This window comes from Bufo bufo, chromosome 4, assembly GCF_905171765.1.
Source record: "Bufo bufo chromosome 4, aBufBuf1.1, whole genome shotgun sequence".
NCBI classification, from domain to species: domain Eukaryota; kingdom Metazoa; phylum Chordata; class Amphibia; order Anura; family Bufonidae; genus Bufo; species Bufo bufo.
Window position 1 is genome coordinate 259,014,518 of NC_053392.1, and position 25,757 is coordinate 259,040,274.

General features: G+C 42.6%; 1 protein-coding gene across 1 annotated transcript in view; it reads right to left on the minus strand.

The window, feature by feature from the left end:
- Nucleotides 1-25,757, minus strand: part of CSMD1 (CUB and Sushi multiple domains 1) — a 2,494,699-nt gene that overhangs the window by 702,010 nt on the left and 1,766,932 nt on the right. The gene's annotated exons all lie outside the window — the stretch shown is intronic.

The following is a 25,757-nucleotide window of genomic DNA, read 5'->3' on the forward strand; positions in this document are numbered from 1 at the left end:
CTTAAAACAAGTCAAAATGAGGCTCAGTAGTGTGTGTGGCCTCCACGTGCCTGTATGACCTCCCTACAACGCCTGTGCATGCTCCTGATGAGGTGGAGGACGGTCTCCTGAGGGATCTCCTCCCAGACCTGGACTAAAGCATCTGCCAACTCCTGGACAGTCTGTGGTGCAACGTCACATTGGTGGATAGAGCGAGACATGATGTCCCAGATGTGCTCAATTAGATTCAGGTCTGGGGAACGGGCGGGCCAGTCCATAGTATAAATGTCTTCGTCTTGCAGAAACTGCTGACACACTCCAGCAACATGAGGTCTAGCATTGTCTTGCATTAGGAGGAACCCAGGGCCAACCGCACCAGCATATGGTCTCACAAGGGGTCTGAGGATCTCATCTCAGTACCTAATGGCAGTCAGGCTACCTCTGGCGAGCACATGGAGGGCTGTGCGGCCCTCCAAAGAAATGCCACCCCACACCATTACTGACCCAATGCCAAACCGGTCATGCTGGAGGATGTTGCAGGCAGCAGAACGTTCTCCACGGCGTCTCCAGACTCTGTCACGTCTGTCACATGTGCTCAGTGTGAACCTGCTTTCATCTGTGAAGAGCAGAGGGCGCCAGTGGCGAATTTGCCAATCTTGGTGTTCTCTGGCAAATGCCAAACGTCCTGCACGGTGTTGGGCTGTAAGCACAACCCCCACCTGTGGACGTCGGGCCCTCATATCACCCTCATGGAGTCTGTTTCTGACCATTTGAGTAGACACATGCACATTTGTGGCCTGCTGGAGGTCATTTTGCAGGGCTCTGGCAGTGCTCCTCCTGTTCCTCCTTGCACAAAGGCGGAGGTAGTGGTCCTGCTGCTGGGTTGTTGCCCTCCTACGGCCTCCTCCACGTCTCCTGATGTACTGGCCTGTCTCCTGGTAGCACCTCCATGCTCTGGACACTACGCTGACAGACACAGCAAACCTTCTTGCCACAGCTCGCATTGATGTGCCATCCTGGATAAGCTGCACTACCTGAGCCACTTGTGTGGGTTGTAGACTCCGTCTCATGCTACCACTAGAGTGAAAGCACCGCCAGCATTCAAAAGTGACCAAAACATCAGCCAGGAAGCATAGGAACAGAGAAGTGGTCTGTGGTCACCACCTGCAGAACCACTACTTTATTGGGGGTGTCTTGCTAATTGCCTATAATTTCCACCTGTTGTCTATCCCATTTGCACAACAGCATGTGAAATTGATTGTCACTCAGTGTTGCTTCCTAAGTGGACAGTTTGATTTCACAGAAGTGCGATTGACTTGGAGTTACATTGTGTTGTTTAAGTGTTCCCTTTATTTTTTTGAGCAGTGTATATCAATCTGCTCAGCCCCTCCTGCTCTAAAACATGCTGCCTGGAGATTTCACGGTGACAAGTTAAAGAGTGTTTATTTTTATGTGAATGACATACCTGCCCTTTTGTGAATGACATTATTCCTTTATAAAAGTGTTCTTCAGATTTGCATTACTGAATGTGATACAGCCCTATACAGTAATACATACTCGGCATGGAGCTCAGCATAGCAACACAAACTCTCCCAAAACAAGAAAAAAGAAGGACTTTCATAGAATAAAATGATTTCCTTGCACTAATTCTAGAAGTTTTTCAGAAAAGTTTCTGAAAGCATTCCATATATTTATATAAATGTATGATGATTGTTTTGTGCGTTTGTACATTATCTCTCTTTCACAAGGAGCTAGGAACACAGCAATTATGGCGAATTCACTTAACAGCTGTTTCCACTGCTTTCTTCATCTCACTTATAACACAATAAAATAAAGAATCCCCCCCCCCCTTTTTTGTTTGTAGCATATAGGAGTTGTGGCTGACTCCTAGAGTCGTGCACTCCTGTAGCCCCTCTTCTGCCTCACAGGCTGATTTTAATTAGCATGAGTACATCGTTTTCTCAGCATGCATGCTGGTATTTGTAGTCCGTGGATTCAATAGAGGCCATTTTGGCACCACACAGATATAAATCAAAAGGGGCCGAGCATGCATGTGAGACCTGCGCTTCCTGAATTTCATGGTCGCTGTCATGGCACATAACAGGTGAGTTTTAGTGTTAGGACCCGCCTTATCCCTCCTCTTATGTTAGCTTTCTGTTACTATCCATGATGTTAACGGGTCGGTTTTGACCCGTGTCTTAAATCAGCCATAAAATACCCTCTGAACAATTATTTATCATCCAATTTGTTTCTTGTTAGGCTTCTTTATCCTTGAAAAGATTGGTTTTAATATTTTTGGTGTGACCCCTTAGACCTTTCTTTTGATAGCATACCTCTTATTTTCAAATTAAAAAAATGGTAAAATAAACCTCAATAGAATATTTACTTTATTTAGAGAAGCAGACAAGCAGGCAAAGAGATCGGCCCCTCCCTAACTACAGCTAACAGGGTTGAGAGGTGATTGTCTGTCAGTGTTACTAAGCAGAGAGAGTGTTTATGATTTCAGTTTTGGCACTTATTAGTGTCCTATAATCCTATATTATAACTGGGTCAGAATTGACCCTAACACCATAAACGTCTTAATTTTCACCACAGTATTTTATAATTTAGTGAAAAGGATTCTTTTTCTATTACATTGGTTCCTGACAAAGTAAAAAAATCTTGATGCAATAAACAAATTTATGTGATACTTATAGACATTCAAAACCTGAAAACGGGTTGGTTCTGACCCTAACATAAGAGGAGGGTTATAGAGATCGCCTTGGTGCTGCAGACGGGCTCAAATGATTTTGTACAAAATGTATTTGCTAAGCATCGCTAAATTATTAGCATAGCATTTTTGCAATATAATATACTTTTGTACTTTATTTGGTTTGTAGAATGCTGTTTTTCAAATAAAGAATTGATAGTCACTAACTAAAGTTCTCTCCTGATTCATTTACCCTATATCTCAGACTTGACACTGCAGTACTAGTCCAAGGGTGCATGATTATTCTTTTAAAACTCCTTTAATCTATAAGTGAAAGCTTGATTAAATATATGAAGATGAATATGAAAACAATATAAAAAAAGCTCATTTTTTTTATATTGATTCCAGTACTAAATCAAAGGACATCTTCAAATTATTATTATTTATTATTATTATATCACCATTCATTCCATGTTGATGTCCATATGATAGGGTTGTATATAGATGATAGAAAACTATTACAACAGGCATGAAAATGACAAGTTACAAACTGGGACAGAAATAAAAAGGACCCTGCCTACGATGGCTTACAATCCACAAGGGGTGGGGGAAGGGTACAGTGAGTAAAGGTAAAGCTGGTTATTAATGATGAACAGCAGGGGCAATATTCGAATTTGCAATATTTCACTAATATTTGGTAGAATATTCATCATATATTGGAGAATTTGCGAATTCCAGATAATTTTCTTGATCTTAAAAAATCGGCAATGTAATATTCGTGTAATGTGCTCGAAATATAGGTGTGGGTCACTATAGATACATTTTACAAGCTGCTAGGAGTTTCCTGAGACTAGAGAAAATGGTTGGCAAGGCAGAACATTATAATAGCTTTATATGCAGATAGAGTTCTCCAATATATTTGCGATTGCAAAATCGGCACCAATGATGCAAATATTTTGGCGCAATCTGTGCAACTTCACATTTTAACAGGTCTGACTACTTATTAGGGATTGGTGCACTAAGTATTGTCGTGAACTTGTGACACCACAGCACTATGTACAGTACAGACCAAAAGTTTGGACACACCTTCTCATTCAAAGAGTTTTCTTTATTTTCATGACTATGAAGGCATCAAAACTATGAATTAACACATGTGGAATTATATACATAACAAACAAGTGTGAAACAACTGAAAATATGTCATATTCTAGGTTCTTCAAAGTAGCCACCTTTTGCTTTGATTACTGCTTTGCACACTCTTGGCATTCTCTTGATGAGCTTCAAGAGGTAGTCCCCTGAAATGGTCTTCCAACAGTCTTGAAGGAGTTCCCAGAGATGCTTAGCACTTGTTGGCCCTTTTGCCTTCACTCTGCGGTCCAGTTCACCCCAAACCATCTCGATTGGGTTCAGGTCCGGTGACTGTGGAGGCCAGGTCATCTGGCGCAGCACCCCATCACTCTCCTTCATGGTCAAATAGCCCTTACTTTCAAAGTTTTCCCAATTTTTCGGCTGACTGACTTGACTGACCTTCATTTCTTGAAGTAATGATGGCCACTCGTTTTTCTTTACTTAGCTGCTTTTTTCTTGCCATAATACAAATTCTAACAGTCTATTCAGTAGGACTATCAGCTGTGTATCCACCTGACTTCTCCTCAATGCAACTGATGGTCCCAACCCCATTTATAAGGAAAGAAAGTCCACTTATTAAACCTGACAGGGCACACCTGTGAAGTGAAAACCATTTCAGGGGTCTACTTCTTGAAGCTCATCAAGAGAATGACAAGAGTGTGCAACGCAGTAATCAAAGCAAAAGGTGGCTACTTTGAAGAACCTAGAATATGACATATTTTCAGTTGTTTCACATTTGTTTGTTATGTTTATAATTCCACATGTGTTAATTCATAGTTTTGATGCCTTCAGTGTGAATCTACAATTTTCATAGTCATGAAAATAAAGAAAACTCTTTGAATGAGAAGGTGTGTCCAAACTTTTGGTCTGTACTGTATGTATGTAGCAAACATACATACTGTAGGAAGGAACAAGGGGCCGTCATTGATGGTTGGTATGTGTCACCAAGGTTCCTGGCCTCGGTGAGGTAAGAGACAGTTTTTATCAAGTGCCATTATTACAGATTGCAGTCTGACACTTCAACTGTTTAGTATGACTATAAAGTTGATCTGGGACAGCTTTTACTGGAAGTAGTCAAAAGTGCTGGGTGGGTGGCTACTCCCCACGTTCCAGGCCAGGTCTTGGCAGGCTTATAACGCAGTCAGCACTATCAGGTGGTGTGGATCTACCTCCATCTGACAGTGAAGCTAAGGAGTCCTCTGTGCTGAAGTCTGAAAACTGCAAACAGGCATGCTGGCCACCTGGAAGCCTGCCATTGAACTTTTCTGTGTCTGAGCATTCAGCCAGGTGTGAACTAACACCTAGGATTCCAGGTGAACATTGTTTTGTTTTGCTGTGTATGAACTAGCACCAAGACTGTTATGTTTTTCTGAGTGTGAATAAAACACTGAATTTTGATTTACAACCTGGTTCCTTGCCTCTATACTGTGTCTGCTTACCTGTCTACCAGAGCAAATCCCCACATAACATAACATACATACATATATACAGCACTATGTATGTAGCATGTATGTATGGTCAGCTACACTAGATCACTATCTAACCTACACTGACTATCTTTCACTAACTATCTGTATTATAGACTGGGAAACGGAAACTTGTATATGCCATAAAGGAAACAGATTCTTGGCAATAACTAAAGACAATTACCTCTCCCAACTGGTTCAGGACCCGACTAGAGGGACGGCCATACTGGACTTAGTATTAACCAATAGACCTGACAGAACAACAGACGTGCAGGTTGGGGGACACCTGGGAAATAGTGACCATAAAGTAATAACCTTCCAATTATCATTCAAAAGAGCGTTTCTACAGGGAGGAACAAAAATACCAAACTTCAAAAAAGCTAAATTTAGCCAACTAAGAGAGGCCATAGGCCTAACTAACTGGGACAAAGTCCTCAAAAATAAAAATACAGCCACAAAATGGGATATCTTTAAAAACATCCTAAAATCTCATTGTGAGAAGTACATACCGTATGGCAATAAAAGGTTAAGGAACAAAAAGAAACCAATGTGGATAAACAGAACTGTAAAGAAAGCAATAAGTGACAAAAAGAAAGCATATAAAACACTAAAACAGGAGGGTGGCACGGAAGCACTGAAAAACTATAAGGAAAAAAACAGAACATATAAAAAACAAATAAAAGCGGCTAAACTAGAGACCGAGAGATTAATTGCCAAAGAGAGTAAAACTAACCCTAAAATGTTCTTAAATTATATAAATGTTAAAAAGTATAAATCTGAAGGTGTCGGCCCTTTAAAGAGTAAGGAGGGGGGAGTCGCAGAGAGCGACGAGGAGAAAGCAAAGCTGTTAAATATTTTTTTCTCAAGTGTATTCACTGAGAAATATAAACTGTCAGATAAAATGCTGAATGTTGAAATAAATTCCCCATTAAAAGTGTCCTGTCTGACCCAGGAAGAAGTACAACAGCGACTTAAAAAGATCAAAATAGACAAATCGCCAGGACCGGATGGCATACACCCCTGTATCCTAAGGGAATTAAGTAATGTCATAGCCAGACCCTTATTTCTGATATTTGCGAACTCTATACTGACAGGGAATGTTCCACAGGATTGGCGCATAGCAAATGTGGTGCCAATATTCAAAAAGGGTCCAAAAACAGAGCCTGGAAACTATAGGCCGGTAAGTTTAACATCTGTTGTGGGTAAACTGTTTGAAGGTTTTCTGAGAGATGCTATCTTAGAACATCTTAACGGAAATAAGCAATTACCGACATATCAGCATGGCTTCGTGAGGGATCGGTCATGTCAAACTAATTTAATCAGTTTCTATGAGGAGGTAAGTTCTAGACTTGACAGCGGCGAATCAATGGATGTCGTGTATCTGGACTTCTCCAAAGCATTTGACACTGTACCACATAAAAGGTTAGTATATAAAATGAGAATGCTCGGACTGGGAGAAAACGTCTGTAAGTGGGTAAGTAACTGGCTCAATGATAGAAAACAGAGGGTGGTTATTAACGGTACATACTCAGATTGGGTCACTGTCACTAGTGGAGTACCTCAGGGGTCAGTATTGGGCCCTATTCTCTTCAATATATTTATTAATGATCTTGTAGAAGGCTTGCATAGTAAAATATCAATTTTCGCAGATGACACTAAACTGTGTAAAGTAATTAACACTGAAGAGGACAGTATACTACTACAGAGGGATCTGGATAGATTGGAGGCTTGGGCAGATACGTGGCAGATGAGGTTTAACACTGATAAATGTAAGGTTATGCACATGGGAAGAAATAATGCAAGTCACCCGTACATACTAAATGGTAAAACACTCGGTAATACTGACATGGAAAAGGATCTAGGAATTTTAATAAACAGCAAACTAAGCTGCAAAAACCAGTGTCAGGCAGCTGCTGCCAAGGCCAATAAGATAATGGGTTGCATCAGAAGGGGCATAGATGCCCGTGATGAGAACATATTCCTACTACTTTACAAATCATTAGTCAGACCACACATGGAGTACTGTGTACAGTTCTGGGCTCCAGTGAACAAGGCAGACATAGCAGAGCTGGAGAGGGTCCAGAGGAGGGCAACTAAAGTAATAACTGGAATGGGGCAACTACAGTACCCTGAAAGATTATCAAAATTAGGGTTATTCACGTTAGAAAAAAGACGACTGAGGGGAGATCTAATTACTATGTATAAATAAATCAGGGGTCAGTAGAGAGATCTATTCCATCATCTATTTATCCCCAGGACTGTAACTGTGACGAGGGGACATCCTCTGCATCTGGAGGAAAGAAGGTTTGTACACAAACATAGAAAAGGATTCTTTACGGTAAGAGCAGTGAGACTATGGAACTCTCTGCCTGAGGAGGTGGTGATGGTGAGTACAATAAAGGAATTCAAGAGGGGCCTGGATGTATTTCTAGAGTGTAATAATATTACAGGCTATAGCTACTAGAGAGGGGTCGTTGATCCAGGGAGTTATTCTGATTGCCTGATTGGAGTCAGGAAGGAATTTTTAATCCCCTAAAGTGAGGAAAATTGGCTTCTACCTCACAGTTTTTTTTTGCCTTCCTCTGGATCAACTTGCAGGATAACAGGCCGAACTGGATGGACAAATGTCTTTTTTCGGCCTTATGTACTATGTTACTATGTACTATGTTTCTATATATATATATAAGCTAACTAACTATCTAATGTAATGATACAGGAAAGCACAGAGCACAACAATAACACTGCTGTCTCTCTCAGATCTGCAAAATACTGCATACAAGGGCTGCTGTGGAGGTTCTTATATAGTAAGGGGTAGGCAACTTTCATATTGGATGCTAGGGATGTTGCTAAGCTCAGACAATGTCATTGCAGCCTTCTCATTGGCCCACAAGCAAGAAGGGAGGTTATTGTTGAAAAAAAATCTAGAATATTCGAAATTACGAATATATACAGTACAGACCAAAAGTTTGGACACACCTTCTCATTCAAAGAGTTTTCTTTATTTTCATGACTATGAAAATTGTAGATTCACACTGAAGGCATCAAAACTATGAATTAACACATGTGGAATTATATACATAACAAACAAGTGTGAAACAACTGAAAATATGTCACATTCTAGGTTCTTCAAAGTAGCCACTTTTTGCTTTGATTACTGCTTTGCACACTCTTGGCATTCTCTTGATGAGCTTCAAGAGGTAGTCCCCTGAAATGGTTTTCACTTCACAGGTGTGCCCTGTCAGGTTTAATAAGTGGAATTTCTTGCCTTATAAATGGGGTTGGGACCATCAGTTGCGTTGAGGAGAAGTCAGGTGGATACACAGCTGATAGTCCTACTGAATAGACTGTTAGAATTTGTATTATGGCAAGAAAAAAGCAGCTAAGTAAAGAAAAACGAGTGGCCATCATTACTTTAAGAAATGAAGGTCAGTCAGTCAGCAGAAAAATTGGGAAAACTTTGAAAGTAAGGGCTATTTGACCATGAAGGAGAGTGATGGGGTGCTGCGCCAGATGACCTGACCTCCACAGTCACCGGACCTGAACCCAATCGAGATGGTTTGGGGTGAGCTGGACCGCAGAGTGAAGGCAAAAGGGCCAACAAGTGCTAAGCATCTCTGGGAACTCCTTCAAGACTGTTGGAAGACCATTTCAGGGGACTACCTCTTGAAGCTCATCAAGAGAATGCCAAGAGTGTGCAAAGCAGTAATCAAAGCAAAAGGTGGCTACTTTGAAGAACCTAGAATATGACATATTTTCAGTTGTTTCACACTTGTTTAATTCATAATTTTGATGCCTTCATAGTCATGAAAATAAAGAAAACTCTTTGAATGAGAAGGTGTGTCCAAACTTTTGGTCTGTACTGTATATCACTATATTCTATTTATTCGCAAATTCTCGAAGTGCCAATATTCACGAATAATATTCACTATTCGAATATTTGAGCCCAACGCTACTGGTTATAAGACGGTATAGTGGCAGCAGTGTTACTGAAGGTTATAGGCTTGTCTGAAGATATGGGTTTTCAAGTTTCTTTTGATGGTTTCCACAGTAGTCGAGTATCTGACCTCTTGGTGTAGAGAGTTACAGAGTATGGAAGATGCACCAGAGACATCTTGGAGGCAAATGTGGGAAGATCAGATGAGAGAATAGAGAAGGAGGTCTTGTGAGGATCGGAGATTGCATGTCAGAAGGTACTTGGCAATCAGGTCACAGATGTATTGAGGGGACAGAATGTGGATGGTATTTTTAGGCTAGGTTTACACTGAGTTTTTTTGTGACAAGGATTTGAAGCAGATCGGCTTCCAGGCTTTTCAGCCAAAGCAAGAAGTGGATCCACCAGGAAGGAAAAGCATAAATCATTTCATCCTATTTATGATTCCTTTGAATCCACTTTAGACTTTAGCTCAAAATCCTGCAGGCAGATCTACTTTAAATCCTTGTCCAAAAAACTCTGTGTGAATTAGTGTTTTGTACTGGATTCCCTGGGCAATGAGGAGCCTACTAATGGAGAGAGAAGGAGGCAGAGGAGTAACAGGGGGAGAAGTAGAATAGTTGGGCAATAGAGTTGAGGATAAATTGGAGGGCTGCAAGAGTGCTAGATGGGAGACCAGTATAGAGGATTTACAGTTTTTTCAGACTCCTGGTTGAGGAATATGCAGATTCAAGAGAAATTTTTAAATTGGAGGCAGGAGGTGGAAGGGCTTGGATGTGTGGTTTGAAGGATAAAACAAAATAAAAGGCTACCCAAAGTTTCAAACTTGGTAGACCAGGGAGAGACATTGACTGTGATAGGTCTGTTGCGGGGAGTTGGGTGTGTGTGAAAAATGATAAATTCTGTTTTCAAATTTATTTGGAAGTCAGGTGGATATATCCAGATAGCACCTATGAAGGAAATACAGATAAATCAGGTTAAAAATATACTTCACTGTTAAAATGATTACATAACAAGAATTGTACTTGTTGATTGCTTTGGATCAGTTTTTAAAAAAAAATCTTTTTATTGAAATTGGGACATATAGCATGCATTAATACATCAATGCATGTCGACATCAAAAGTAATAAAGAACATCCTTAACATGTCCTTATTCATTTTTTTATTTATTTTACAAACAGTTCAAAGTATAACACCCCTCCCTCCCTTCCCCCCCTTCCATGAGATCTTGACAGTACAATATTCCATCTTAGTTCCAGTTCCATGCCAAAAGGTCGAGATGTGTCTATCATCATTTCTCACCAGGTAATCCCCAGGTCCCTAGACCTCCAATTTACCCAATTTTCCTCTTAGTTGTACCTCCAAATACCATATGGTCTGTGTAAAAGGAGATATCAGCAACTTGATCTCCCCCTCTGACAGAGTTGATTCTATGAATTTTCTCAATTACGAATTTACCTATGGACTTTTCTTTCCATTTCTAATCTTTACAACTGGAGCACATGTTTCACAGTTCCCAGCACTTCCTCCCATGAGGGGGATTCTGTAGCCAATACCTTAAAATGGATTTCTTAACTGACATAAGTAGGATATGTACTCCTTTTTCAGACACCTCTATCCCCTCTGCATCTTATTGGTCCTTCGTAGAGATGGCCTTGCGGTTCACCTGGCGGTCATTTTGCAGCGAACTTTGCTCATTCGCTGTTCGCTGAACGGGCGAACATGTGTCGATATTCACGCCCGCCATATTCTTTTACATTGTGAAGAACTTTGACCCATGATACATCCATCAGGTGGTACAGAACAGCCAATTGAGACGTTTAAGCACATGGACATACCCCCTACCTTATAAATAAACTTGATCTGGCCGCCATTTTACATTCAGTCTTTTGCCAGTGTAGGGAGAGGTTGCTGTCTGGAGTAGGGACAGACTGTTAGGGACGCAAAACGCTAGCTAATAGGGCCACAAAAGTCCTTTTAAGGACTGGTATAGTTGTGCTATCGATAGGTGTGACCAGGGGCGTAGCTATAGGGGGTGCAGAGGTAGCAGTCGCTACCGGGCCCAGGAGCCAGAGGGGGCCCAAAGACCCTTGTGCCACATAAGACAGTGGCATTATAGAAAGTGCATACTGGTCAATTTACACCTCTGACTGGAGGGAAGGGGTTAGGTTAAGAATTTGGCATGAGGGGGTGCCCTTTCAATGTTTTCCTCAGGCAGCAGGAAAGTTAAGTGCTCCCCTGCCCATTGCCAACAAGCACTGAGGGACGGGGGCCCAAGCTGAACTCTTGCACCAGGGCCCATGAGCTTTTAGCTACGCCCCTGGGTGTGACTTACTGAGGGGTGTGATATACTTAGAATATACACTCACCTAAAAATTATTAGGAACACCTGTTCTATTTCTCATTAATGCAATTATCTAGTCAACCAATCACATGGCAGTTGCTTCAATGCATTTAGGGGGGTGGTCCTGGTCAAGACAGTCTCCTGAACTCCAAACTGAATGTCAGAATGGGAAAGAAAGGTGATTTAAGCAATTTTGAGCGTGGCATGGTTGTTGGTGCCAGACGGGCCGGTCTGAGTATTTCACAATCTGCTCCGTTACTGGGAATTTCACGCACAACCATTTCTAGGGTTTACAAAGAATTGTGTGAAAAGGGAAAAACATCCAGTATGCGCAGTCCTGTGGGCAAAAATGCCTTGTGGATGCTAGAGTTCAGAGGAGAATGGGCCGACTGATTCAAGCTGATAGAAGAGCAACGTTGACTAAAATAACCACTCGTTACAACCGAGGTATGCAGCAAAGCATTTGTTAAGCCACAACACGCACAACCTTGAGGCGGATGGGCTACAACAGCAGAAGACCCCACCGGGTACCACTCATCTCCACTACAAATAGGAAAAAGAGGCTACAATTTGCACAAGCTCACCAAAATTGGACTGTTGAAGATTGGAAAAATGTTGCCTGATCTGATGAGTCTCGATTTCTGTTGAGACATTCAAATGGTAGAGTCCGAATTTGGCGTAAACAGAATGAGAACATGTATCCATCCTCTGATAATGCACCATGTCACAAAGCTCGAATCATTTCAAATTGGTTTCTTGAACATGACAATGAGTTCACTGTACTAAAATGGCCCCCACAGTCACCAGATCTCAACCCAATAGAGCCTCTTTGGGATGTGGTGGAACGGGAGCTTCGTGCATCCCTCAAATCTCCATCAACTGCAAGATGCTATCCTATCAATATGGGCCAACATTTCTAAAGAATGCTATCAGCACCTTGTTAAATCAATGCCACGTAGAATTAAGGCAGTTCTGAAGGCAAAAGGGGGTCCAACACCGTATTAGTATGGTGGTCCTAATAATTCTTTAGGTGAGTGTAGAAAGTATACTATAGTGTAATTGTATTGTGCAGCAGTTGTGTGCGGTTCTGCTGTGATACTGCAGCTCCACAGAGTACCAAACGCTATTGGAACAAATAATTTCTACTGGTGTGATTTACAGTACCAGTTGCCCCCCCAAAAAAAACTATTAAAGCAGGGGTGCTATATACCAATAATATAGTGCAATTAGGTAGTGCAGCATTTGTCTGCGGATTTGCTTCATTACCGCATCTACACAGCGTGAAAAACACTATTTGAAGAAATAATTTGTACTGGTATGATTAACCAGTTGCCCCCCCCAAAAAACTGATTTAAGCAGGGATGCTATATACCAATAATATACTTTCTATATAGTGCATTTAGGTAGTGCAGCATTTGTCTGCGGTTTTGCTGCGTTACCACATCTAGACAGAGTGAAAAACACTATTTTAAGAAATAATTTCTACTGGTGTGATAAACCAGTTGCCCCCAAAAAAACGGATTGAAGCAGGGGTGCTATATACCAATAATATACTTTCTTTATAGTGCATTTAGGTAGTGCAGCATTTGTCTGCCATTTTGCTGCATTACCGCATCTACACAGAGTGAAAAACACTATTTGAAGAAATAATTTCTCCTGGTGTGATTAATCAGTTGCCCCCCCCAAAAAAAACTGATTGAAGCAGGGGTGCTATATATAAATAATATACTTTCTATATAGTGCATTTAGGTAGTGCAGCATTTATCTGTCGTTTTGCTGCGTTACCGCATCTACACAGAGTGAAAAACACTATTTGAAGAAATAATTTCTACTGGTGTGATTTACCAGTTGCCCCCCAAAAAACTGATTGAGGCAGGGGTGTGATATACCTTCTTCCACAAATACTGCTTTTCTATAGGGACTTTTGTCACAGGGTCATTTTGCAAATGACAGGCAGAGGAAGAGGCAGGCCATTCCGCAGGGGTGGTAGGGGTCGGGCAGGTGAGCCAGGCCGCAGCCTAAGTGGGAAGTTGCAGAAGGTGCGTGCGATTAGGTCAAAGGACGCACCAGAGTTGGTTGAGTGGCTCCCTCAGCCTTACGCTTCTTTACCCTTCTCATCCTCTCTATCTGCACCCTCTTCACTCTCTGCTGTGTGCACCCCCAAAGACACCACCACCACCACCATATCCCCTCCGCTCGAGTCAGAGGAATTATTTTCCCATCCATTACCAGACCTTACCGTTGATCAGCCATTCTTGGCATCGGATCAGGAAGAGGAGGTATCAATGGTCGCCACCCAGCAGTCTGACGACAGTACCCAGATCAGCCCAAGGAGGGTGGTTCCTGCTGTTGCTGCCTACTCCGAGATCTCTAATGTCAGTGGTGGTGAAGGTGACAAATCTGATGATGACATGTCGATGGACGTCACGTGGGTGACCACAAGAGAGGAAAAGGAGGGGAGTTCAGAGGGAGAGACGGAGAAGCAGATAGGGAGGAGAAGGAGGAGAAGCAGGCAGAACTTACGGTGCACAGGAGGCAAAAAGCAGACTGCTAATGTATCTGGAACGAGCCATCCACCATGCACGGTCACATCTGGCGCTCCCAGGACGCCGACGCATGGCTCCGCAGTATAGGCTTTTTGTAACGTGTCCGCTGCTGACAATAATCTTGCCATCTGCAGCCTGTGCTGTCAACGCATAAGTCGCGGTAAGCCCAACACTCACCTAGGGACGACCGCCATCACCGAGCCCAGTGGGAGCAACACCGTCAGAACCCAAAAAGCCACACTCCCGGTGCTCCCGGTCCTGCCTCTTCTCCTTCTCCTCTCTCCTCTCAGTTGTTCTTTACTCCCATTTCCACCGTGCCGCCATCGCGTTCATGTGGCAAAAGGCAGGCCTCCTTGCCCCAAATGTTAGAGCGAAAAAAGATGATGACGCCGGATAACCCTCATGTCCAACGGCTGACCGCTGGCTTGTCAGAACTGCTAGCTCGCCAACTACTGCCATATAAAATGGTGGACTCGGATGCCTTTCGAAAATTTGTGGCCATAGGAACACCACAATGGAAGGTCCCCTGAAGGAAATATTTCTCCCAGAAGGGCATCCCAGAGCTATATGGCCATGTTCAGTGGTAAGTGAATGTATCTCTGGTACACAGTGTTGGTGCCAAGATACATCTGACCACAGACACGTGGTCTAGCAAACATGGGCAAAGAAGGTACATAAATTTTACTGCCCATTGGGTGAACCTTCTGACGGCCGTCAATCATGTAACCCGTGGCACCCGTGTGGATTTGGTGTTACCGCCATGGATTGCATGCAGGCCTGCCTCTTCTTCTCCTCCTCCTACTCCATCCTCCGTCTCCTCCTCGGCTGACGCCTCCTTTTCCACTGCTACCGTCTCTTCTGCTGCACCCCCCAAGCTCCCCAGACCCTATTTGACATGTCAAGTGAGATGTTGTCATGCTGTGCTGCGGCTGTTGTGCCTGGAAGTCAAGAGCCACACCGGTCCTGCACTGCTTTCAGCTCTGCGGTCACAGGCCGATCAGTGGCTAACCCCGCTCAATTTAATAGTTGGTAAAGTGGTGTGCGACAACGGGGCTAATCTGCTGAGCGCGCTGAAACAGGGCAAATGACGTCCTGAACTTAGTCGTGCAGCGATTAGTTGCCAAATACCCCGGGATCCAGTACGTCTTGCGGCAGGCCAGGAAAATCTCTGGCCATTTTAGAAGATCTTACAATGCCATGGCTCGCCTTGCTGACATTCAGCGGCGACACCACCTGCTTGTCAGAAGTCTGATTTGTGACTGCCCGACGCGATGGAACTCCACCTTGTATATGCTTGATAGGCTACTCCAGCAGAAACGTGCAGTTAATGACTACCTGTATGAACTCTGCGGCAGGACAGGTTCTGGGAGATTGTTATTTTTTTCACTGCGTCAATGGCTGCTCATGCGCGACGCATGCAGACTTCTACAGCCATTTGATGAGATCACCAAACTAGTCAGTCGCAGCCAGGGCGCCATCAGTGACATCATACCTTACGCCTTCTTTCTGGAGTGTGCATTGTGTCGTGTCATTGATCAAGCCGTCGAGGAGCAGGAAGATGAGGAAGTCGCAATACTGGATGAATTCCCGGTGGGGGCTACTCCATCTGAGACAAGTCAACAGGAATCTGAAGAGGAGCCAGAGGAGGATGGTGCCGAGGCGGAGGAGGAGCAAGAAGAGCATGCGTTAAAAGTTTCTGGGATTCCTGGTGTTGTCCGTGGCTGGGGGGAGGAGAATGAGGACGACATTATCCTGGATGATGAACAGGAGCCAGGCCACTCCACCGCTTCCAGTTTAGTGCAAATGGGAGCCTTCATGCTCCAGTGTTTTAAGAGGGACCCCTGTATAAAAAGCATAAAGGCCAAGGACCAGTACTGGGTGGCAACTTACTTAGACCCCCGGTACAAACACAAAATGGCGGAAATGTTACCACCATCACAGAGGGCTACCATAATGCAGCACTTCCAGGCCTTGCTTTGAGAAATGCTGCATTCTGCTTTTGAGGGAACTGGCAGAGGAATTTCCACTCACAGAGAAACAGTTGCGGGTACCAATCCAACAGCGCATGCAAGAAGAGGGCGTTTTGAAGATGTGTTGGTGACTTCGGATATTAGATCATTCTTGCAGTCAACCCATCGACAGCCATCATACGGATCCAGCCTCAGGGAACGCCTAGACCGACAGTTGTACGACTATATCGGGCTAACGGTGGATGTGGATGCTCTGAGGAGCGATGAACCCCTGGACTACTGGGTTTGCAGGCTTGACCTGTGGCCAGAGCTGGCACAAGTTGCCATGGAACTGTTGGCTTTCCCCTCGTCCAGTGTCCTGTCCGAAAGGACGTTCAGTGCAGTAGGGGAATCATGACCGATAATCGCACTCGACTAGCTTACGACAGTGTAGACTACCTCACATTTCTAAAAATTAATGAGGCATGGATCTTGGAGGAATTCAACACCTGTGATGATCAGGTGCAATTGAATGTCCTCATGCCAGCCCACATATATCCGCCACCACTATGAACAGAGAATGGTACTTACCTTGCCTTACACAGTGGCATAAAAAGCCTTTTATGTCAGGTGAATGCCTAATTTTTGTTGCCTGTACTGGCCGACAGTTACATATTTATCCTGTGACCGCCTAATGTACCTCCAGCCACAGAATCCAAAGTTCTTTGCTGTCAAGTGCCTATTACCTAATTTTTGGGGCCTGTACTGGCCGACCGTTACATATTTATCCTGTGACCGCCTAATGTACTTCCAGCCACAGAATCCAAAGTTCTTTGCTGTCAGGTGAATGCCTATTGTCTAATTTTTGGGGCCTGTACTGGCCGACAGTTACATTTTATCCTGTGACCGCCTAATGTACTTCCAGCTACAGAATCCAAAGTTCTTTGCTGTCAGGTGAATGCCTATTGTCTAATTTTTGGGGCCTGTACTGGCCGACAGTTACATTTTATCCTGTGACCGCCTAATGTACTTCCAGCTACAGAATCCAAAGTTCTTTGCTGTCAGGTGAATGCCTATTACCTAATTTTTGAGGCCTGTACTGGTCGACAGTTACATATTTATCCTGTGACCGCCTAATGTACTTCCAGCCACAGAATCCAAAGTTCTTTGCTGTCAGGTGAATGCCTATTGTCTAATTTTTGGGGCCTGTACTGGCCGACAGTTACATTTTATCCTGTGACCGCCTAATGTACTTCCAGCTACAGAATCCAAAGTTCTTTGCTGTCAGGTGAATACTTATTGGCTAATTTTTGGGGCCTGTACTGGCTGACAGTTAAATGTTTTATATCTAGCCATACATTTTTTACAACTACAAAAAAAAAATTAAAATAATTTAACCTCTATTTCTGAAAATTTTGTGATGGGATTTGAACTCATAGCTTCTGGATCATAGCCCAGAACTTTAACCACTACATTATGTAGCTGCATAGCCAGCCACATTAAAAAAAAAATAGTAATTATATATATATACTGTATATAGGTCTCAGTAGAAGTAAAGTACAGTTTTTTTGTTTTTTTTAAGTAAGTGGTTAAGTGCCTTGTCTTTAATACAGAAGGTCATGAGTTTGATTCCCGGCAAAAACTTTTCTGAAATATAGGCTAAATTAGATTTAAATACACTGGGGTGTCCCCAAGCACTGACTCCATATATGTACATAGCTATATATAGAGTCAGAGCAGGGACTCCTAAGCCATGAACTCACACTGAGGGATTCCCTCACTGTACAGCAATCTTCTGCCTAGAAATAGAGGCTAAATTAGATTTAAATACATCGCGCTCGAGCACACGCTTTGTTAGGCCAAACTCTGCGATGTGCCGATCAAAGTGATGCTCAAGCCGAACTGTTGTTCGACCGAGCATGCTCGTTCAATAGTAATCAATATGGATCCTATTATGAAACAGAACAAATGATCCTGCAACAGTGGTTTGTCCTGTCGAATCCTATTTTAAAGGGAGTTTTGAAGTGTTTACACCAATCGGATAATTATAGCTTGGTGGAGGACATTAAAAAGCATACGTTTTTTTTATGTGCAGTGGTTTAATCAATATGCAAAAGAGGCTACAATAGAAATGAGGGAATTGATTCCAAATTTGTCCCAAATGTTAAAAGAGATATAATAGGCTAGCAAAAACATGATATTCTCCTGGGAAAGAGACGTGCAAACAGTTTTTCTTACAAATATAAACGAAAACTGTTCTTAAGGAAAACATATTTAGTTGCCCATAGCAACTAATCCAATTTTACATGTCATTTTTCAGAGCTCCTTTGGACAACAAAATAATCTGATTGGCTGTTATGGTTATCTGAATTTCAATAAATCTCCCTCAAGTGTTTAACTCTACAAAGTGTGATATAGTTATCCAAAGTCAATGATTAGCCATTTAAATAGGATTTAAAGCATAACTGATGGATTAGATCCAAGCTACTATCTCATCTGTAACCAGCTCTTTTCAGGTGATTACCCACTTTTTAGAAAAGAAAGATAAAAATTGCTTTGCCTGCTGGGAGTATCTAGAATGTGTAATAAGTATTGTAGGCTAGGAAACACTTCTCTTGGTTTCTGGAAAAAATATTGGCAAATTAGCATATCATTCATCTGGTGGAATAACAAAGGTTTAGCTTTATTTTCCTTTTACAATGAAAGCTAATTTGCAAATGTTTGGTTTTTGGGAAAGATATTCCAATTAGCTCTTCTTTCAAAGGGAAAAAAAAGCTAAGTCTCTCTGATGCCAGCAGAAGTAAGATATGCTAATTAGAGGGATTTAGGGGTCATTATTTCAGAAGACATAAAGGTAGGCAGACAATGTCATAGAGCAGCAGGAAATGCTAGCAGAATGCTTGGGTGTAGGAATTACAACAGTTTGCATATGTGCCTCCCACTTGTTGAGGAACCAAAAGTAATGGGACAATTGGCTTCTCAGCTGTTCCATGGCCAGGTGTGAGTGTTATTCCCTCATTATCCCAATTACAATGAGCAGATAAAAGGTCCAGAGTTCATTTCAAGTGTGCTATTTGCATTTGGAATCTGTTGCTGTCAACTCTCAAGATGAGATCCAAAGAGCTGTCACTATCAGTGAAGCAAGCCATCATTAGGCTGAAAAAACACGGGAAGGGGTTAAAAAAATTGTAGCACGTAGTGCTATTAACAAAAAAAATATTAAAAAATATCATATTTTCCCCTTTTAAAATTCTCCTGCCTATAAAAAAGACAAAAAATACTAAAATAGCAATTACATAAAATAAAGCCTCATGTATCACTACAAAAAGGTATAATTTTTCTTTTATATAACCAAATTGAATTAAAGGGCTTCTGTCAGCCCACTAAACCGTTTTTTTTTTTTTTTTTTGCTTAATAATAACCCCTACACTGCGATTTATCCATACATAAGTAAAATAATAATTTTGGTTCAGTAGAATTTGCTAAAACCCTATTTTTATAATATGTAAATTACCTTGCTACCAGCAAGTAGGGCGGCTACTTGCTGGTAGCAGCCGCATCCTCCGATGGTAATGACGCCCCCTCTGCTTGTTGATTGACATTGCCAGCGGACGGGATCTTTCTCCGCTGGCCCTGCCTGTTTTCATTCAATATCTGGCGCCTGCGCCGCGGCAGTACCTATCTTCAATCGGCGCAGGCGCACTGAGAGGCGGCCACTCACTCGGCCACTTCATCCTCAATGCGCCTGCGCCGATGACGTCACATCTACACCCGGCGCAGGTGCATTGAGGATGAAGCGGCTGAGTGAGTGGCCGCCTCTCAGTGCGCCTGCGCCGATTGAAGATAGGTACGGCCGCGGCGCAGGCGCCAGATATTGAATGAAAAGAAGGCAGGGCCAGCGGAGAAAGATCCCGTCCGCTGGCCCTGTCAATCAACAAGCAGAGGGGGCGTCATTACCATCGGAGGATGCGGCTGCTACCAGCAAGTAGCCGCCCTACTTGCTGGTAGCAAGGTAATTTACATATTATAAAAATAGGGTTTTAGCAAATTCTACTGAACCAAAATTATTATTTTACTTATGTATGGATAAATCGCAGTGTAGGGGTTATTATTAAGCAAAAAAAAAAAAAACGGTTTAGTGGGCTGACAGAAGCCCTTTAAGTAATGGCTTTCAATACAATTACAAAAAAAAATGAAAATTGTACAGGAAGGAGGGTAAATGCCCCCAGCAAAAAAAATAAATAAAAAATTCAACAGAATCCAAAACATAACCCTTTAGGGACCGGGCTCATTTTCACCTTAAAGGCCAGGCCATTTTTTGCAAATCTGACCAGTGTCACTTTATGTGGTGATAACTTTAAAACGCTTTGACTTATCCAGACCATTCTGAGTTTTTTTTTTTTTCGTCACATATTGTACTTCATGACACTGGAAAATGGAGTAAAAATGTATTTTTATTTATAAAAAAAGATACAAAATTTACCAAAAATTTGCAAAAATTTGCTAATTTTTAAGTTTCAATTTCTCTACTTCTATAATACATAGTAATATCTCCAAAAATAGTTATTACTTTACATTCCCCATATGTCTACTTCATGTTTGGATCATTTTGGGAATGATATTTTATTTTTTGGGGACGTTACAAGGCTTAGAAGTTTAGAAGCAAATCTTGACATTTTCCCGAAATTTTCAAAAACCCAATATTTAGGGACCAGTTCAGGTCTGAAGTCATTTTGTGAGGCTTACATAATAGAAACCACCCAAAAATGACCACATTCTAGAAACTACACCCCTCAATGTATTCAAAACTGATTTTACAAATGTCGTTAACCCTTTAGGTGTTCCACAAGAGTTAATGGCAAATGGAGATCAAATTTCAGAATTTAGATTTTTTGGCAAATTTTCAATTTTAATCAATTTTTTACAGTAACAAAGCAAGGGTTAACAAAATGCTACTTTTATTGCCCCGATTCCTTAGTTTGCAGAAACACCCCATATGTGGCCGTAAACTACTGTACGGGCACACAGTAGGGTATAGAGGGAAAGGTGCGTTGTGTGGTTTTTGGAAGGCAGATTTTGCTGGACTGGTTGATTTACACCATATCCCATTTGAAGCCCCCCTGATGCACCCCTAGAGTAGAAACTCCATAAAATTTACCCCATCTAAGAAACTACACCCCTCAAGTTATTCAAAACTGATTTTACAAATGTTGTTAACCCTTTAGGTGTTGCACAAGAGTTATTGGAAAATGGAGATGATATTTGAGAATTTTTTTTTTTGTCAAATTTTCCATTTTAATCCATTTTTTCCAGTAACAAAGCAAGGGTTAACAGCCAAATAAAATTCTGTATTTATTGCCCCGAATCTGTAGTTTGCAGAAACACCCCATATGTGGCCGTAAACTACTGTAAGGGCACACAGTAGGGCGTAGAGGGAAAGATGCGCCGTATGGTTTTTGGAAGGCAGATTTTGCTCGACTGGTTTATTTACACCATGTCCCATTTGAAGCCCCCCTGATGCAACCCTAGAGTAGAAACTCCATAAAAGTGACCCACATTTTGGAAATTACGGGATAAGCTGGCAGTTTTGTTGGGACTATTTTTAGGGTACATATGATTATTGATTTATCTATATTACATTTTTGTGAGTCAAGGTTACCAAAAATAGAAATTCTGAAATTTCATCTCCATTTGCCATAAACTCTTGAGGAACACCTAAAGGGTTAATAAAGTTTGTAAAAATCAGTTTTGAATACCTTGAGGGGTGTAGTTTCTTAGATGGGGTCGCTTTTATGGAGTTTCTACTCAGGGGGGCTTCAAATGGGACACGGTGCCCAAAAAAAAAGGCCATCAAAATCTGCCTTCCAGAAACTATACGGCGTTTCTTTCCTTCTGCGCCTTGCCGTTTGGTCATACAGCAGTTTACGACCACATATGGGGTGTTTTTGTAAACTGCACAATCAGGGTAATAAATATTAAAGGGGTTCTGCACTTTGTTTTGACTGATGATCTATCCTCTGGATAGATCATCAGCTTCTGATAGGCGGGGGTCCGACTCCCGGGACCCCTGCCGATCAGCTGTTTGAGAAGGCAGCGGCACTCCAGTAGCGCCGCGGCCTTCTCACTGTTTACCACCGGCTCACTGACGTCACGACTAGTATCAACTAGCGTGGGCGCGGCTAAGCTCTGTTCACTTGAATGAAGCTTAGCCCCACCCATGCTAGTTGATACTAGTCATGACTTCAGTGGGCTGGCGGTAAACAGTGAGAAGGCCGCGGCACTACTGGAGCACCGCTGCCTTCTCAAACAGCTGATTGGCAGGGGTCCCGGGTGTCGGACCCCCGCCGATCAGAAGCTGATGATCTTTCCAGAGGATAGATCATCAGTTAAAACAAAGTTCAGAACCCCTTTAAATTTTGTTTGGCTGTTAACCCTTGCTTTGTTACTGGGAAAAAAACTGATTAAAATAGAAAATGTGCCCAAAAATTGCTGTTTTGGCACCGTTTTTATTTTATGTTTTTGACCGTGTTCATCTGAGGGGTTAGGTCATGAGGTATTGTTATAGAGCAGATTCTTACGGACGTGGCGATACTTAATATGTCTACTTTTTTAAATTTATTTATATTTTACACTATATTATCTTTTTATAAACAAAAAAAAACATTTTAGTATCTCCATAGCCTAAGAGTAATTAGTTTTTTTTAGTTTTTAGCCGATTATTTTAGGTAGGGACTAATTTTTTGCAGGATGAGAGGACAGTTTTTTAATTGGCAATATTTTGGGGGCCATATGACTTTTTGATCGCTTGCTATTACATTTTTTTGTGATGTAAGGTGACAAAAAATACCTTTTTTTGCACCATTTTTATTTTATTTTTTTGACCGTGTTCATTTGAGGGGTTAGGTCATGTTTTTTTTTATAGAGCAGATTCTTACGGACGCATATGACGAATATATCTACTTTTTTTATTTATTTATGTTTTACACTATATTATCTTTTTGTATATTGCTATTACAATTTTTGTGATGTAAGGTGACTAAAAAACCCTTTTTTTTGCACCGTTTTTTTTTTTTTTTTACCACGTTCATCTGAGGGGTTAAGTCATGGAGTATTTTTATAGTGCAGATTCTTACGGATGTGGAGATACCACGTCCGTATGACGATGCGCTAACAGTGGCCGGACGCTAAGAGTGCCGGCCACAGTCAGCGTACGCAGAAAAAATAAAAATAACTGCTTGCGCCCCAAAAAAAGTTGTGGGGGAAGGGGGGCAGGGGGGCAAGCTGCAGCACCCCTGGGGGGTCTAGGGTCACACAGCTGTGCTTGGACCCCAGACACCCGATTTAGAATGATGCAACAAAAAAAAAAGTTTTTATTTTTCTCACTAACTTTCCCTGAATATCCCTGCCTAACCTAACCTTTCCCTATCCTTTCCCTAAATTCCTTGATGGTGCTGGGGGTGCTGGGGCACAGAAGGGGGTGCTGGCTGATCCCTGAACAGATGGGGGTGCTGGCTCTGGAGATCGATGTGCAGCACTCCTCTCTCCTCGGCTTCCGGACTGAAAAGGAGGAGGAGAGGAGCGCTGCTGTAATTTTAAATGCACGTCCGCCCAGCCGACCAATGAGAGGCGATCCTGAGAGGTGATGTCACCATCACCTCTCAGGATCTCAGGATGGTGATTGGTGGTGTATTATCACACCACTGATCACCATCCTGTTCCGGGTTATCGGGTCCCCAGAGACCCGAATAAACCGAAAACGCAGCAAACCGCAGGTCTGAATTGCCCCCGGGTGCCTGCTCAATGATTTGAGCAGGCACCCAGTTCCGATCACCGTCCGCTGGGCGACGGTGATCGGAACTACACATGACGTACCGATACATCATGTGTCCTTAATTACTGGGACAACATACCGTACTGGTAAGTCATGTGTCTCAAACAGGTTAAGGCCTCCTCAACATGACTATATTCATGTTTTGGTCCGTAATCCAGGGATCTGCAAAATACGATTACCATTCGTGTGCATTTATTTTTCTCACTCCCATCAGTGGGCATGCCTATATTTGTTCACAAAACGGAGCAGAATAGGACATGTTTAGAGTTGAGCAGACACCTGGATGTTCGGGTTCGATGGGTTCAGCCGAACTTCACAAAAAAGTTCGAGTTCGGGAGCCGAACTTGACCCAAACTTGACCCCGAACCCCATTGAAGTCAATGGGGACCCGAACTTTTGAGCACTAAATTGGCTGTAAAAAAGTCATGGAAAGGGCTAGAGGGCTGCAAATGGCAGCAAAATGTAGTTAAGAGCATGTCAAGTGCTCTGCAAACAAATGTGGTGCTCTGACTTCAAATAAAAAAATATGTAAAAAAAAAAAATATATAATCTTGATCTTGGAGGACGAGGTCCATAGGAAGTAGGAGGTTAAGGAGGCGGTGGATGTGGCGGTGTAGGTGGAAGCAGCGGTGGAGGAGGAGGAGGTAGCCAACACTGGTTTTTGGTTTAATTTTTTATGTTTTTGTTTAAATTAGGGTACACCCCAAAACATTGTGAAATATAACCTGTTAAACCCTCTCCAGCCGCGCTAAACAATCATTCAGACAATACACTGGCTGCAGGGCAGGCCAGCACCTCCAAGGCGTAAAGGGCAAGCTCAGGCCATATGCCCAATTTGTAGACCCAGAAGTTGAAGGGGGCAGACCCATCAGTCAGTACGTGTAGGCGTGTGCACACATTCTGCTCTACCATGTCGCATGTCACGGTGATGTCCAGGATCCAATTGGATATCTGCTCTGTCAACTTTCGATGTTCTTTTCTGCGCCTACCATGTTGATCACGGTTAGCGGCGAATCAGGGTTCCACGCAGGAGAGGGAGCGTGAGAAAAGGAGACCACATCCAAGAAATGGGTTAATGTCACCCAGCAATGGAACAGATGATTTTTAAAAATTTTGGTTTCTGTCACCTATGCAGAGCACGGGTTTATTCACGGCAAAAATGGTAAAATTTCACCCAGGAATGTAACAGAAACATTTGTGGAATTTATTAACCTGTCTACTAGGTAGAGCAGAGGTATATCACAACCAAAAATTGGTGAATGTCACACGAAAATTTAACAGACAAATTTGTGAAATTCGCTAACCTGTCTACTGAGGAGGCGATGGACGTAGTGGTGTAGGTGGAAGCGGCGGTGGAGTAGGACGAGGTAGCCAACACTGGTTTTTGGTTAAAATTATTATTTTTTGTATTAGGGTACACCCCAAAAGAGTGGATAATATCAAAAATGCAACAATGAGCAATTGCGTGGTGGTATAACATTGGCTTGGTAAGGTCGGTATAAATGTCTATTCTGCACAAGGTATGGACAAGTCCTTAAAGGGGCGGGTCTGTTAAAGTCATTGTTAAAGGGTGGGCGGCGGTGATCGGAACAACACATGATGTACCGGTACGTCATGGGTCCTTAAGGACTTGGGAACCATGCCGTACCGATACGTCATGGGTCCCTAAAGGGTTAAAGGGGCGGGCACTGTGGAAGTCACCGTTAAAGGGGCTGGCACTGTGAAGGTCACTGTTAAAGGGGTGGTCAATGCTAATGGGGCGGTCACTGTTAAAGCGGCGGGCACTGTGGAGGTCACTGTTAGAGGGGTAGGCACTGTTAAAGGGGTGGGCACTGTCAAGGTCATTGTTAAAGGGGCGGGCACTGTGGAGGTCAATGTTAAAGGGGCGGGCACT